Genomic DNA, 12,500 nt, shown 5'->3' with positions numbered 1-12,500 from the left:
AAGCAGTAAAAATAATGTGTACTGGATAGCACTGAGAGACGCAAATTCAATTTAGCTTTCTAATTTCTGCTTGCGTTTCATAAAAAAAAAATCTGGTTAGCAGAGGATGGTTTCGATCCATCGACCTCTGGGTTATGGGCCCAGCACGCTTCCGCTGCGCCACTCTGCTTCCATCCACCCCAGATGGGACTTGAACCCACAATCCCTGGCTTAGGAGGCCAGTGCCTTATCCATTAGGCCACTGGGGCACTGTTTACCTTCTGCAAACAGTACGAACTGATAGAAGCAGTAAAAACAATGTGTACTGGATAGCACTGAGAGACGCAAATGAAATTTAGCTTTCTAATTTCTGCTTGCGTTTCATTTTTTTAAATAATCTGGTTAGCAGAGGATGGTATCTATCCATCGACCTCTGGGTTATGGGCCCAGCACGCTTCTGCTGCGCCACTCTGCTCTCAGCCACTTCAGAAAAGACTAGAACTCACAATCCATGGCTTAGGAGGCCAGTGTCTTAGGCCACTGGGGCACTGTTTACCTTCTGCAAACAGTACGAACTGATATAAGCAGTAAAAATAATGTGTACTGGATAGCACTGAGAGACGCAAATGCAATTTAGCTTTCTAATTTCTGCTTGCGTTTCATTAAAAAAAAATCTGGTTAGCAGAGGATGGTTTCGATCCATCGACCTCTGGGTTATGGGCCCAGCACGCTTCCGCTGCGCCACTCTGCTCTCAGCCACTTCAGAAAAGACTAGAACTCACAATCCATGGCTTAGGAGGCCAGTGTCTTAGGCCACTGGGGTACTGTGTAAACAGTATGACCTATACAAACTGTTGGAAGAGGTAAAAACAAATGTATAATGGCAATGAGACATGCCATGAAACGACAATTTTTTTAGTTTTTTTTGTTCGCACTTAAAATCTAAAAAGAAACTGTTTAGCAGAGGATGGTTTCGATCCATCGACCTCTGGGTTATGGGCCCAGCACGCTTCCGCTGCGCCACTCTGCTCTCAGCCACTTCAGAAAAGACTAGAACTCACAATCCATGGCTTAGGAGGCCAGTGTCTTAGGCCACTGGGGCACTGTTTACCTTCTGCAAACAGTACGAACTGATATAAGCAGTAAAATAATGTGTACTGGATAGCACTGAGAGACGCAAATGCAATTTAGCTTTCTAATTTCTGCTTGCGTTTCATTAAAAAAAAAATCTGGTTAGCAGAGGATGGTTTCGATCCATCGACCTCTGGGTTATGGGCCCAGCACGCTTCCGCTGCGCCACTCTGCTCTCAGCCACTTCAGAAAAGACTAGAACTCACAATCCATGGCTTAGGAGGCCAGTGTCTTAGGCCACTGGGGTACTGTGTAAACAGTATGACCTATACAAACTGTTGGAAGAGGTAAAAACAAATGTATAATGGCAATGAGACATGCCATGAAACGACAATTTTTTTAGTTTTTTTTGTTCGCACTTAAAATCTAAAAAGAAACTGTTTAGCAGAGGATGGTTTCGATCCATCGACCTCTGGGTTATGGGCCCAGCACGCTTCCGCTGCGCCACTCTGCTTCCATCCACCCCAGATGGGACTTGAACCCACAATCCCTGGCTTAGGAGGCCAGTGCCTTATCCATTAGGCCACTGGGGCACTGTTTACCTTCTGCAAACAGTACGAACTGATAGAAGCAGTAAAAACAATGTGTACTGGATAGCACTGAGAGACGCAAATGAAATTTAGCTTTCTAATTTCTGCTTGCGTTTCATTTTTTTAAATAATCTGGTTAGCAGAGGATGGTATCTATCCATCGACCTCTGGGTTATGGGCCCAGCACGCTTCTGCTGCGCCACTCTGCTCTCAGCCACTTCAGAAAAGACTAGAACTCACAATCCATGGCTTAGGAGGCCAGTGTCTTAGGCCACTGGGGCACTGTTTACCTTCTGCAAACAGTACGAACTGATATAAGCAGTAAAAATAATGTGTACTGGATAGCACTGAGAGACGCAAATGCAATTTAGCTTTCTAATTTCTGCTTGCGTTTCATTAAAAAAAAATCTGGTTAGCAGAGGATGGTTTCGATCCATCGACCTCTGGGTTATGGGCCCAGCACGCTTCCGCTGCGCCACTCTGCTCTCAGCCACTTCAGAAAAGACTAGAACTCACAATCCATGGCTTAGGAGGCCAGTGTCTTAGGCCACTGGGGTACTGTGTAAACAGTATGACCTATACAAACTGTTGGAAGAGGTAAAAACAAATGTATAATGGCAATGAGACATGCCATGAAACGACAATTTTTTTAGTTTTTTTTGTTCGCACTTAAAATCTAAAAAGAAACTGTTTAGCAGAGGATGGTTTCGATCCATCGACCTCTGGGTTATGGGCCCAGCACGCTTCCGCTGCGCCACTCTGCTCTCAGCCACTTCAGAAAAGACTAGAACTCACAATCCATGGCTTAGGAGGCCAGTGTCTTAGGCCACTGGGGCACTGTTTACCTTCTGCAAACAGTACGAACTGATATAAGCAGTAAAAATAATGTGTACTGGATAGCACTGAGAGACGCAAATGCAATTTAGCTTTCTAATTTCTGCTTGCGTTTCATTAAAAAAAAAATCTGGTTAGCAGAGGATGGTTTCGATCCATCGACCTCTGGGTTATGGGCCCAGCACGCTTCCGCTGCGCCACTCTGCTCTCAGCCACTTCAGAAAAGACTAGAACTCACAATCCATGGCTTAGGAGGCCAGTGTCTTAGGCCACTGGGGTACTGTGTAAACAGTATGACCTATACAAACTGTTGGAAGAGGTAAAAACAAATGTATAATGGCAATGAGACATGCCATGAAACGACAATTTTTTTAGTTTTTTTTGTTCGCACTTAAAATCTAAAAAGAAACTGTTTAGCAGAGGATGGTTTCGATCCATCGACCTCTGGGTTATGGGCCCAGCACGCTTCCGCTGCGCCACTCTGCTTCCATCCACCCCAGATGGGACTTGAACCCACAATCCCTGGCTTAGGAGGCCAGTGCCTTATCCATTAGGCCACTGGGGCACTGTTTACCTTCTGCAAACAGTACGAACTGATAGAAGCAGTAAAAATAATGTGTACTGGATAGCACTGAGAGACGCAAATTCAATTTAGCTTTCTAATTTCTGCTTGCGTTTCATTAAAAAAAAATCTGGTTAGCAGAGGATGGTTTCGATCCATCGACCTCTGGGTTATGGGCCCAGCACGCTTCCGCTGTGCCACTCTGCTCTCAGCCACTTCAGAAAAGACTAGAACTCACAATCCATGGCTTAGGAGGCCAGTGTCTTAGGCCACTGGGGTACTGTGTAAACAGTATGACCTATACAAACTGTTGGAAGAGGTAAAAACAAATGTATAATGGCAATGAGACATGCCATGAAACGACAATTTTTTTTGTTTTTTTTGTTCGCACTTAAAATCTAAAAAGAAACTGTTTAGCAGAGGATGGTTTCGATCCATCGACCTCTGGGTTATGGGCCCAGCACGCTTCCGCTGCGCCACTCTGCTCTCAGCCACTTCAGAAAAGACTAGAACTCACAATCCATGGCTTAGGAGGCCAGTGTCTTAGGCCACTGGGGCACTGTTTACCTTCTGCAAACAGTACGAACTGATAGAAGCAGTAAAAATAATGTGTACTGGATAGCACTGAGAGACGCAAATTCAATTTAGCTTTCTAATTTCTGCTTGCGTTTCATTAAAAAAAAATCTGGTTAGCAGAGGATGGTTTCGATCCATCGACCTCTGGGTTATGGGCCCAGCACGCTTCCGCTGCACCACTCTGCTTCCATCCACCCCAGATGGGACTTGAACCCACAATCCCTGGCTTAGGAGGCCAGTGCCTTATCCATTAGGCCACTGGGGCACTGTTTACCTTCTGCAAACAATACGAACTGATAGAAGCAGTAAAAACAATGTGTACTGGATAGCACTGAGAGACGCAAATGAAATTTAGCTTTCTAATTTCTGCTTGCGTTTCATTAAAAAAAAATCTGGTTAGCAGAGGATGGTTTCGATCCATCGACCTCTGGGTTATGGGCCCAGCACGCTTCCGCTGCGCCACTCTGCTCTCAGCCACTTCAGAAAAGACTAGAACTCACAATCCATGGCTTAGGAGGCCAGTGTCTTAGGCCACTGGGGCACTGTTTACCTTCTGCAAACAGTACGAACTGATAGAAGCAGTAAAAATAATGTGTACTGGATAGCACTGAGAGACGCAAATTCAATTTAGCTTTCTAATTTCTGCTTGCGTTTCATAAAAAAAAAAATCTGGTTAGCAGAGGATGGTTTCGATCCATCGACCTCTGGGTTATGGGCCCAGCACGCTTCCGCTGCGCCACTCTGCTTCCATCCACCCCAGATGGGACTTGAACCCACAATCCCTGGCTTAGGAGGCCAGTGCCTTATCCATTAGGCCACTGGGGCACTGTTTACCTTCTGCAAACAGTACGAACTGATAGAAGCAGTAAAAACAATGTGTACTGGATAGCACTGAGAGACGCAAATGAAATTTAGCTTTCTAATTTCTGCTTGCGTTTCATTTTTTTAAATAATCTGGTTAGCAGAGGATGGTATCTATCCATCGACCTCTGGGTTATGGGCCCAGCACGCTTCTGCTGCGCCACTCTGCTCTCAGCCACCTCAGAAAAGACTAGAACTCACAATCCATGGCTTAGGAGGCCAGTGTCTTAGGCCACTGGGGCACTGTTTACCTTCTGCAAACAGTACGAACTGATATAAGCAGTAAAAATAATGTGTACTGGATAGCACTGAGAGACGCAAATGCAATTTAGCTTTCTAATTTCTGCTTGCGTTTCATTAAAAAAAAAATCTGGTTAGCAGAGGATGGTTTCGATCCATCGACCTCTGGGTTATGGGCCCAGCACGCTTCCGCTGCGCCACTCTGCTCTCAGCCACTTCAGAAAAGACTAGAACTCACAATCCATGGCTTAGGAGGCCAGTGTCTTAGGCCACTGGGGTACTGTGTAAACAGTATGACCTATACAAACTGTTGGAAGAGGTAAAAACAAATGTATAATGGCAATGAGACATGCCATGAAACGACAATTTTTTTTGTTTTTTTTGTTCGCACTTAAAATCTAAAAAGAAACTGTTTAGCAGAGGATGGTTTCGATCCATCGACCTCTGGGTTATGGGCCCAGCACGCTTCCGCTGCGCCACTCTGCTCTCAGCCACTTCAGAAAAGACTAGAACTCACAATCCATGGCTTAGGAGGCCAGTGTCTTAGGCCACTGGGGTACTGTGTAAACAGTATGACCTATACAAACTGTTGGAAGAGGTAAAAACAAATGTATAATGGCAATGAGACATGCCATGAAACGACAATTTTTTTAGTTTTTTTTGTTCGCACTTAAAATCTAAAAAGAAACTGTTTAGCAGAGGTTGGTTTCGATCCATCGACCTCTGGGTTATGGGCCCAGCACGCTTCCGCTGTGCCACTCTGCTCTCAGCCACTTCAGAAAAGACTAGAACTCACAATCCATGGCTTAGGAGGCCAGTGTCTTAGGCCACTGGGGTACTGTGTAAACAGTATGACCTATACAAACTGTTGGAAGAGGTAAAAACAAATGTATAATGGCAATGAGACATGCCATGAAACGACAATTTTTTTTGTTTTTTTTGTTCGCACTTAAAATCTAAAAAGAAACTGTTTAGCAGAGGATGGTTTCGATCCATCGACCTCTGGGTTATGGGCCCAGCACGCTTCCGCTGCGCCACTCTGCTCTCAGCCACTTCAGAAAAGACTAGAACTCACAATCCATGGCTTAGGAGGCCAGTGTCTTAGGCCACTGGGGCACTGTTTACCTTCTGCAAACAGTACGAACTGATAGAAGCAGTAAAAATAATGTGTACTGGATAGCACTGAGAGACGCAAATTCAATTTAGCTTTCTAATTTCTGCTTGCGTTTCATTAAAAAAAAAATCTGGTTAGCAGAGGATGGTTTCGATCCATCGACCTCTGGGTTATGGGCCCAGCACGCTTCCGCTGCGCCACTCTGCTTCCATCCACCCCAGATGGGACTTGAACCCACAATCCCTGGCTTAGGAGGCCAGTGCCTTATCCATTAGGCCACTGGGGCACTGTTTACCTTCTGCAAACAGTACGAACTGATAGAAGCAGTAAAAACAATGTGTACTGGATAGCACTGAGAGACGCAAATGAAATTTAGCTTTCTAATTTCTGCTTGCGTTTCATTTTTTTAAATAATCTGGTTAGCAGAGGATGGTTTCTATCCATCGACCTCTGGGTTATGGGCCCAGCACGCTTCCGCTGCGCCACTCTGCTCTCAGCCACTTCAGAAAAGACTAGAACTCACAATCCATGGCTTAGGAGGCCAGTGTCTTAGGCCACTGGGGCACTGTTTACCTTCTGCAAACAGTACGAACTGATAGAAGCAGTAAAAATAATGTGTACTGGATAGCACTGAGAGACGCAAATTCAATTTAGCTTTCTAATTTCTGCTTGCGTTTCATAAAAAAAAAAATCTGGTTAGCAGAGGATGGTTTCGATCCATCGACCTCTGGGTTATGGGCCCAGCACGCTTCCGCTGCGCCACTCTGCTTCCATCCACCCCAGATGGGACTTGAACCCACAATCCCTGGCTTAGGAGGCCAGTGCCTTATCCATTAGGCCACTGGGGCACTGTTTACCTTCTGCAAACAGTACGAACTGATAGAAGCAGTAAAAACAATGTGTACTGGATAGCACTGAGAGACGCAAATGAAATTTAGCTTTCTAATTTCTGCTTGCGTTTCATTTTTTTAAATAATCTGGTTAGCAGAGGATGGTATCTATCCATCGACCTCTGGGTTATGGGCCCAGCACGCTTCTGCTGCGCCACTCTGCTCTCAGCCACTTCAGAAAAGACTAGAACTCACAATCCATGGCTTAGGAGGCCAGTGTCTTAGGCCACTGGGGCACTGTTTACCTTCTGCAAACAGTACGAACTGATATAAGCAGTAAAAATAATGTGTACTGGATAGCACTGAGAGACGCAAATGCAATTTAGCTTTCTAATTTCTGCTTGCGTTTCATTAAAAAAAAAATCTGGTTAGCAGAGGATGGTTTCGATCCATCGACCTCTGGGTTATGGGCCCAGCACGCTTCCGCTGCGCCACTCTGCTCTCAGCCACTTCAGAAAAGACTAGAACTCACAATCCATGGCTTAGGAGGCCAGTGTCTTAGGCCACTGGGGTACTGTGTAAACAGTATGACCTATACAAACTGTTGGAAGAGGTAAAAACAAATGTATAATGGCAATGAGACATGCCATGAAACGACAATTTTTTTAGTTTTTTTTGTTCGCACTTAAAATCTAAAAAGAAACTGTTTAGCAGAGGATGGTTTCGATCCATCGACCTCTGGGTTATGGGCCCAGCACGCTTCCGCTGCGCCACTCTGCTTCCATCCACCCCAGATGGGACTTGAACCCACAATCCCTGGCTTAGGAGGCCAGTGCCTTATCCATTAGGCCACTGGGGCACTGTTTACCTTCTGCAAACAGTACGAACTGATAGAAGCAGTAAAAATAATGTGTACTGGATAGCACTGAGAGACGCAAATTCAATTTAGCTTTCTAATTTCTGCTTGCGTTTCATTAAAAAAAAATCTGGTTAGCAGAGGATGGTTTCGATCCATCGACCTCTGGGTTATGGGCCCAGCACGCTTCCGCTGTGCCACTCTGCTCTCAGCCACTTCAGAAAAGACTAGAACTCACAATCCATGGCTTAGGAGGCCAGTGTCTTAGGCCACTGGGGTACTGTGTAAACAGTATGACCTATACAAACTGTTGGAAGAGGTAAAAACAAATGTATAATGGCAATGAGACATGCCATGAAACGACAATTTTTTTTGTTTTTTTTGTTCGCACTTAAAATCTAAAAAGAAACTGTTTAGCAGAGGATGGTTTCGATCCATCGACCTCTGGGTTATGGGCCCAGCACGCTTCCGCTGCGCCACTCTGCTCTCAGCCACTTCAGAAAAGACTAGAACTCACAATCCATGGCTTAGGAGGCCAGTGTCTTAGGCCACTGGGGCACTGTTTACCTTCTGCAAACAGTACGAACTGATAGAAGCAGTAAAAATAATGTGTACTGGATAGCACTGAGAGACGCAAATTCAATTTAGCTTTCTAATTTCTGCTTGCGTTTCATTAAAAAAAAAATCTGGTTAGCAGAGGATGGTTTCGATCCATCGACCTCTGGGTTATGGGCCCAGCACGCTTCCGCTGCGCCACTCTGCTTCCATCCACCCCAGATGGGACTTGAACCCACAATCCCTGGCTTAGGAGGCCAGTGCCTTATCCATTAGGCCACTGGGGCACTGTTTACCTTCTGCAAACAGTACGAACTGATAGAAGCAGTAAAAACAATGTGTACTGGATAGCACTGAGAGACGCAAATGAAATTTAGCTTTCTAATTTCTGCTTGCGTTTCATTTTTTTAAATAATCTGGTTAGCAGAGGATGGTTTCTATCCATCGACCTCTGGGTTATGGGCCCAGCACGCTTCCGCTGCGCCACTCTGCTCTCAGCCACTTCAGAAAAGACTAGAACTCACAATCCATGGCTTAGGAGGCCAGTGTCTTAGGCCACTGGGGCACTGTTTACCTTCTGCAAACAGTACGAACTGATAGAAGCAGTAAAAATAATGTGTACTGGATAGCACTGAGAGACGCAAATTCAATTTAGCTTTCTAATTTCTGCTTGCGTTTCATAAAAAAAAAAATCTGGTTAGCAGAGGATGGTTTCGATCCATCGACCTCTGGGTTATGGGCCCAGCACGCTTCCGCTGCGCCACTCTGCTTCCATCCACCCCAGATGGGACTTGAACCCACAATCCCTGGCTTAGGAGGCCAGTGCCTTATCCATTAGGCCACTGGGGCACTGTTTACCTTCTGCAAACAGTACGAACTGATAGAAGCAGTAAAAACAATGTGTACTGGATAGCACTGAGAGACGCAAATGAAATTTAGCTTTCTAATTTCTGCTTGCGTTTCATTTTTTTAAATAATCTGGTTAGCAGAGGATGGTATCTATCCATCGACCTCTGGGTTATGGGCCCAGCACGCTTCTGCTGCGCCACTCTGCTCTCAGCCACTTCAGAAAAGACTAGAACTCACAATCCATGGCTTAGGAGGCCAGTGTCTTAGGCCACTGGGGCACTGTTTACCTTCTGCAAACAGTACGAACTGATATAAGCAGTAAAAATAATGTGTACTGGATAGCACTGAGAGACGCAAATGCAATTTAGCTTTCTAATTTCTGCTTGCGTTTCATTAAAAAAAAAATCTGGTTAGCAGAGGATGGTTTCGATCCATCGACCTCTGGGTTATGGGCCCAGCACGCTTCCGCTGCGCCACTCTGCTCTCAGCCACTTCAGAAAAGACTAGAACTCACAATCCATGGCTTAGGAGGCCAGTGTCTTAGGCCACTGGGGTACTGTGTAAACAGTATGACCTATACAAACTGTTGGAAGAGGTAAAAACAAATGTATAATGGCAATGAGACATGCCATGAAACGACAATTTTTTTAGTTTTTTTTGTTCGCACTTAAAATCTAAAAAGAAACTGTTTAGCAGAGGATGGTTTCGATCCATCGACCTCTGGGTTATGGGCCCAGCACGCTTCCGCTGCGCCACTCTGCTTCCATCCACCCCAGATGGGACTTGAACCCACAATCCCTGGCTTAGGAGGCCAGTGCCTTATCCATTAGGCCACTGGGGCACTGTTTACCTTCTGCAAACAGTACGAACTGATAGAAGCAGTAAAAATAATGTGTACTGGATAGCACTGAGAGACGCAAATTCAATTTAGCTTTTTAATGTTCTGCTAGCGTTTCATTAAAAAAAAATCTGGTTAGCAGAGGATGGTTTCGATCCATCGACCTCTGGGTTATGGGCCCAGCACGCTTCCGCTGTGCCACTCTGCTCTCAGCCACTTCAGAAAAGACTAGAACTCACAATCCATGGCTTAGGAGGCCAGTGTCTTAGGCCACTGGGGTACTGTGTAAACAGTATGACCTATACAAACTGTTGGAAGAGGTAAAAACAAATGTATAATGGCAATGAGACATGCCATGAAACGACAATTTTTTGTTTTTTTTGTTCGCACTTAAAATCTAAAAAGAAACTGTTTAGCAGAGGATGGTTTCGATCCATCGACCTCTGGGTTATGGGCCCAGCACGCTTCCGCTGCGCCACTCTGCTCTCAGCCACTTCAGAAAAGACTAGAACTCACAATCCATGGCTTAGGAGGCCAGTGTCTTAGGCCACTGGGTACTGTGTAAACAGTATGACCTATACAAACTGTTGGAAGAGGTAAAAACAAATGTATAATGGCAATGAGACATGCCATGAAACGACAATTTTTTTAGTTTTTTTTGTTCGCACTTAAAATCTAAAAAGAAACTGTTTAGCAGAGGTTGGTTTCGATCCATCGACCTCTGGGTTATGGGCCCAGCACGCTTCCGCTGTGCCACTCTGCTCTCAGCCACTTCAGAAAAGACTAGAACTCACAATCCATGGCTTAGGAGGCCAGTGTCTTAGGCCACTGGGGTACTGTGTAAACAGTATGACCTATACAAACTGTTGGAAGAGGTAAAAACAAATGTATAATGGCAATGAGACATGCCATGAAACGACAATTTTTTTTGTTTTTTTTGTTCGCACTTAAAATCTAAAAAGAAACTGTTTAGCAGAGGATGGTTTCGATCCATCGACCTCTGGGTTATGGGCCCAGCACGCTTCCGCTGCGCCACTCTGCTCTCAGCCACTTCAGAAAAGACTAGAACTCACAATCCATGGCTTAGGAGGCCAGTGTCTTAGGCCACTGGGGCACTGTTTACCTTCTGCAAACAGTACGAACTGATAGAAGCAGTAAAAATAATGTGTACTGGATAGCACTGAGAGACGCAAATTCAATTTAGCTTTCTAATTTCTGCTTGCGTTTCATTAAAAAAAAAATCTGGTTAGCAGAGGATGGTTTCGATCCATCGACCTCTGGGTTATGGGCCCAGCACGCTTCCGCTGCGCCACTCTGCTTCCATCCACCCCAGATGGGACTTGAACCCACAATCCCTGGCTTAGGAGGCCAGTGCCTTATCCATTAGGCCACTGGGGCACTGTTTACCTTCTGCAAACAGTACGAACTGATAGAAGCAGTAAAAACAATGTGTACTGGATAGCACTGAGAGACGCAAATGAAATTTAGCTTTCTAATTTCTGCTTGCGTTTCATTTTTTAAATAATCTGGTTAGCAGAGGATGGTTTCTATCCATCGACCTCTGGGTTATGGGCCCAGCACGCTTCCGCTGCGCCACTCTGCTCTCAGCCACTTCAGAAAAGACTAGAACTCACAATCCATGGCTTAGGAGGCCAGTGTCTTAGGCCACTGGGGCACTGTTTACCTTCTGCAAACAGTACGAACTGATAGAAGCAGTAAAAATAATGTGTACTGGATAGCACTGAGAGACGCAAATTCAATTTAGCTTTCTAATTTCTGCTTGCGTTTCATTAAAAAAAAAATCTGGTTAGCAGAGGATGGTTTCGATCCATCGACCTCTGGGTTATGGGCCCAGCACGCTTCCGCTGCGCCACTCTGCTTCCATCCACCCCAGATGGGACTTGAACCCACAATCCCTGGCTTAGGAGGCCAGTGCCTTATCCATTAGGCCACTGGGGCACTGTTTACCTTCTGCAAACAGTACGAACTGATAGAAGCAGTAAAAACAATGTGTACTGGATAGCACTGAGAGACGCAAATGAAATTTAGCTTTCTAATTTCTGCTTGCGTTTCATTTTTTTAAATAATCTGGTTAGCAGAGGATGGTATCTATCCATCGACCTCTGGGTTATGGGCCCAGCACGCTTCTGCTGCGCCACTCTGCTCTCAGCCACTTCAGAAAAGACTAGAACTCACAATCCATGGCTTAGGAGGCCAGTGTCTTAGGCCACTGGGGCACTGTTTACCTTCTGCAAACAGTACGAACTGATATAAGCAGTAAAAATAATGTGTACTGGATAGCACTGAGAGACGCAAATGCAATTTAGCTTTCTAATTTCTGCTTGCGTTTCATTAAAAAAAAAATCTGGTTAGCAGAGGATGGTTTCGATCCATCGACCTCTGGGTTATGGGCCCAGCACGCTTCCGCTGCGCCACTCTGCTCTCAGCCACTTCAGAAAAGACTAGAACTCACAATCCATGGCTTAGGAGGCCAGTGTCTTAGGCCACTGGGGTACTGTGTAAACAGTATGACCTATACAAACTGTTGGAAGAGGTAAAAACAAATGTATAATGGCAATGAGACATGCCATGAAACGACAATTTTTTTAGTTTTTTTTGTTCGCACTTAAAATCTAAAAAGAAACTGTTTAGCAGAGGATGGTTTCGATCCATCGACCTCTGGGTTATGGGTCCAGCACGCTTCCGCTGCGCCACTCTGCTTCCATCCACCCCAGATGGGACTTG

The 12,500-nt window shown here is 45.2% G+C and overlaps 14 non-coding genes across 14 annotated transcripts in view; all 14 read right to left on the bottom strand.

The window, feature by feature from the left end:
• Nucleotides 1–175: 175 nt before the first annotated feature.
• On the bottom strand, nucleotides 176–248 carry trnar-ccu (transfer RNA arginine (anticodon CCU)). Its single transcript has one exon. It is a non-coding gene; the product is annotated as a tRNA-Arg (tRNA).
• A 1,322-nt stretch (nucleotides 249–1,570) lies between these two features.
• trnar-ccu (transfer RNA arginine (anticodon CCU)) lies at nucleotides 1,571–1,643 on the bottom strand. Its single transcript has one exon. It is a non-coding gene; the product is annotated as a tRNA-Arg (tRNA).
• A 1,323-nt stretch (nucleotides 1,644–2,966) lies between these two features.
• trnar-ccu (transfer RNA arginine (anticodon CCU)) lies at nucleotides 2,967–3,039 on the bottom strand. The gene has a single exon. It is a non-coding gene; the product is annotated as a tRNA-Arg (tRNA).
• A 765-nt stretch (nucleotides 3,040–3,804) lies between these two features.
• trnar-ccu (transfer RNA arginine (anticodon CCU)) lies at nucleotides 3,805–3,877 on the bottom strand. Its single transcript has one exon. It is a non-coding gene; the product is annotated as a tRNA-Arg (tRNA).
• A 487-nt stretch (nucleotides 3,878–4,364) lies between these two features.
• trnar-ccu (transfer RNA arginine (anticodon CCU)) lies at nucleotides 4,365–4,437 on the bottom strand. Its single transcript has one exon. It is a non-coding gene; the product is annotated as a tRNA-Arg (tRNA).
• A 1,603-nt stretch (nucleotides 4,438–6,040) lies between these two features.
• Nucleotides 6,041–6,113, bottom strand: trnar-ccu (transfer RNA arginine (anticodon CCU)). The gene has a single exon. It is a non-coding gene; the product is annotated as a tRNA-Arg (tRNA).
• Nucleotides 6,114–6,602: 489 nt separating this feature from the next.
• On the bottom strand, nucleotides 6,603–6,675 carry trnar-ccu (transfer RNA arginine (anticodon CCU)). The gene has a single exon. It is a non-coding gene; the product is annotated as a tRNA-Arg (tRNA).
• Nucleotides 6,676–7,443: 768 nt separating this feature from the next.
• On the bottom strand, nucleotides 7,444–7,516 carry trnar-ccu (transfer RNA arginine (anticodon CCU)). The gene has a single exon. It is a non-coding gene; the product is annotated as a tRNA-Arg (tRNA).
• Nucleotides 7,517–8,282: 766 nt separating this feature from the next.
• trnar-ccu (transfer RNA arginine (anticodon CCU)) lies at nucleotides 8,283–8,355 on the bottom strand. The gene has a single exon. It is a non-coding gene; the product is annotated as a tRNA-Arg (tRNA).
• A 489-nt stretch (nucleotides 8,356–8,844) lies between these two features.
• Nucleotides 8,845–8,917, bottom strand: trnar-ccu (transfer RNA arginine (anticodon CCU)). The gene has a single exon. It is a non-coding gene; the product is annotated as a tRNA-Arg (tRNA).
• A 768-nt stretch (nucleotides 8,918–9,685) lies between these two features.
• trnar-ccu (transfer RNA arginine (anticodon CCU)) lies at nucleotides 9,686–9,758 on the bottom strand. Its single transcript has one exon. It is a non-coding gene; the product is annotated as a tRNA-Arg (tRNA).
• A 1,322-nt stretch (nucleotides 9,759–11,080) lies between these two features.
• On the bottom strand, nucleotides 11,081–11,153 carry trnar-ccu (transfer RNA arginine (anticodon CCU)). Its single transcript has one exon. It is a non-coding gene; the product is annotated as a tRNA-Arg (tRNA).
• A 488-nt stretch (nucleotides 11,154–11,641) lies between these two features.
• Nucleotides 11,642–11,714, bottom strand: trnar-ccu (transfer RNA arginine (anticodon CCU)). Its single transcript has one exon. It is a non-coding gene; the product is annotated as a tRNA-Arg (tRNA).
• A 768-nt stretch (nucleotides 11,715–12,482) lies between these two features.
• The window catches only part of trnar-ccu (transfer RNA arginine (anticodon CCU)), a 73-nt gene continuing 55 nt past the window's right edge, over nucleotides 12,483–12,500 (bottom strand). The window contains exon 1 of the tRNA in view: nucleotides 12,483–12,500. This exon is cut by the window's right edge and continues 55 nt beyond it. This is a non-coding gene — a tRNA (tRNA-Arg).

The sequence above is a fragment of the Oncorhynchus kisutch genome, unplaced genomic scaffold (assembly GCF_002021735.2).
Source record: "Oncorhynchus kisutch isolate 150728-3 unplaced genomic scaffold, Okis_V2 scaffold4059, whole genome shotgun sequence".
Lineage (NCBI taxonomy): Eukaryota > Metazoa > Chordata > Actinopteri > Salmoniformes > Salmonidae > Oncorhynchus > Oncorhynchus kisutch.
The sequence above is the reverse complement of the archived record's forward strand: the minus strand, read 5'-3'. Positions and strand labels throughout refer to the sequence as shown.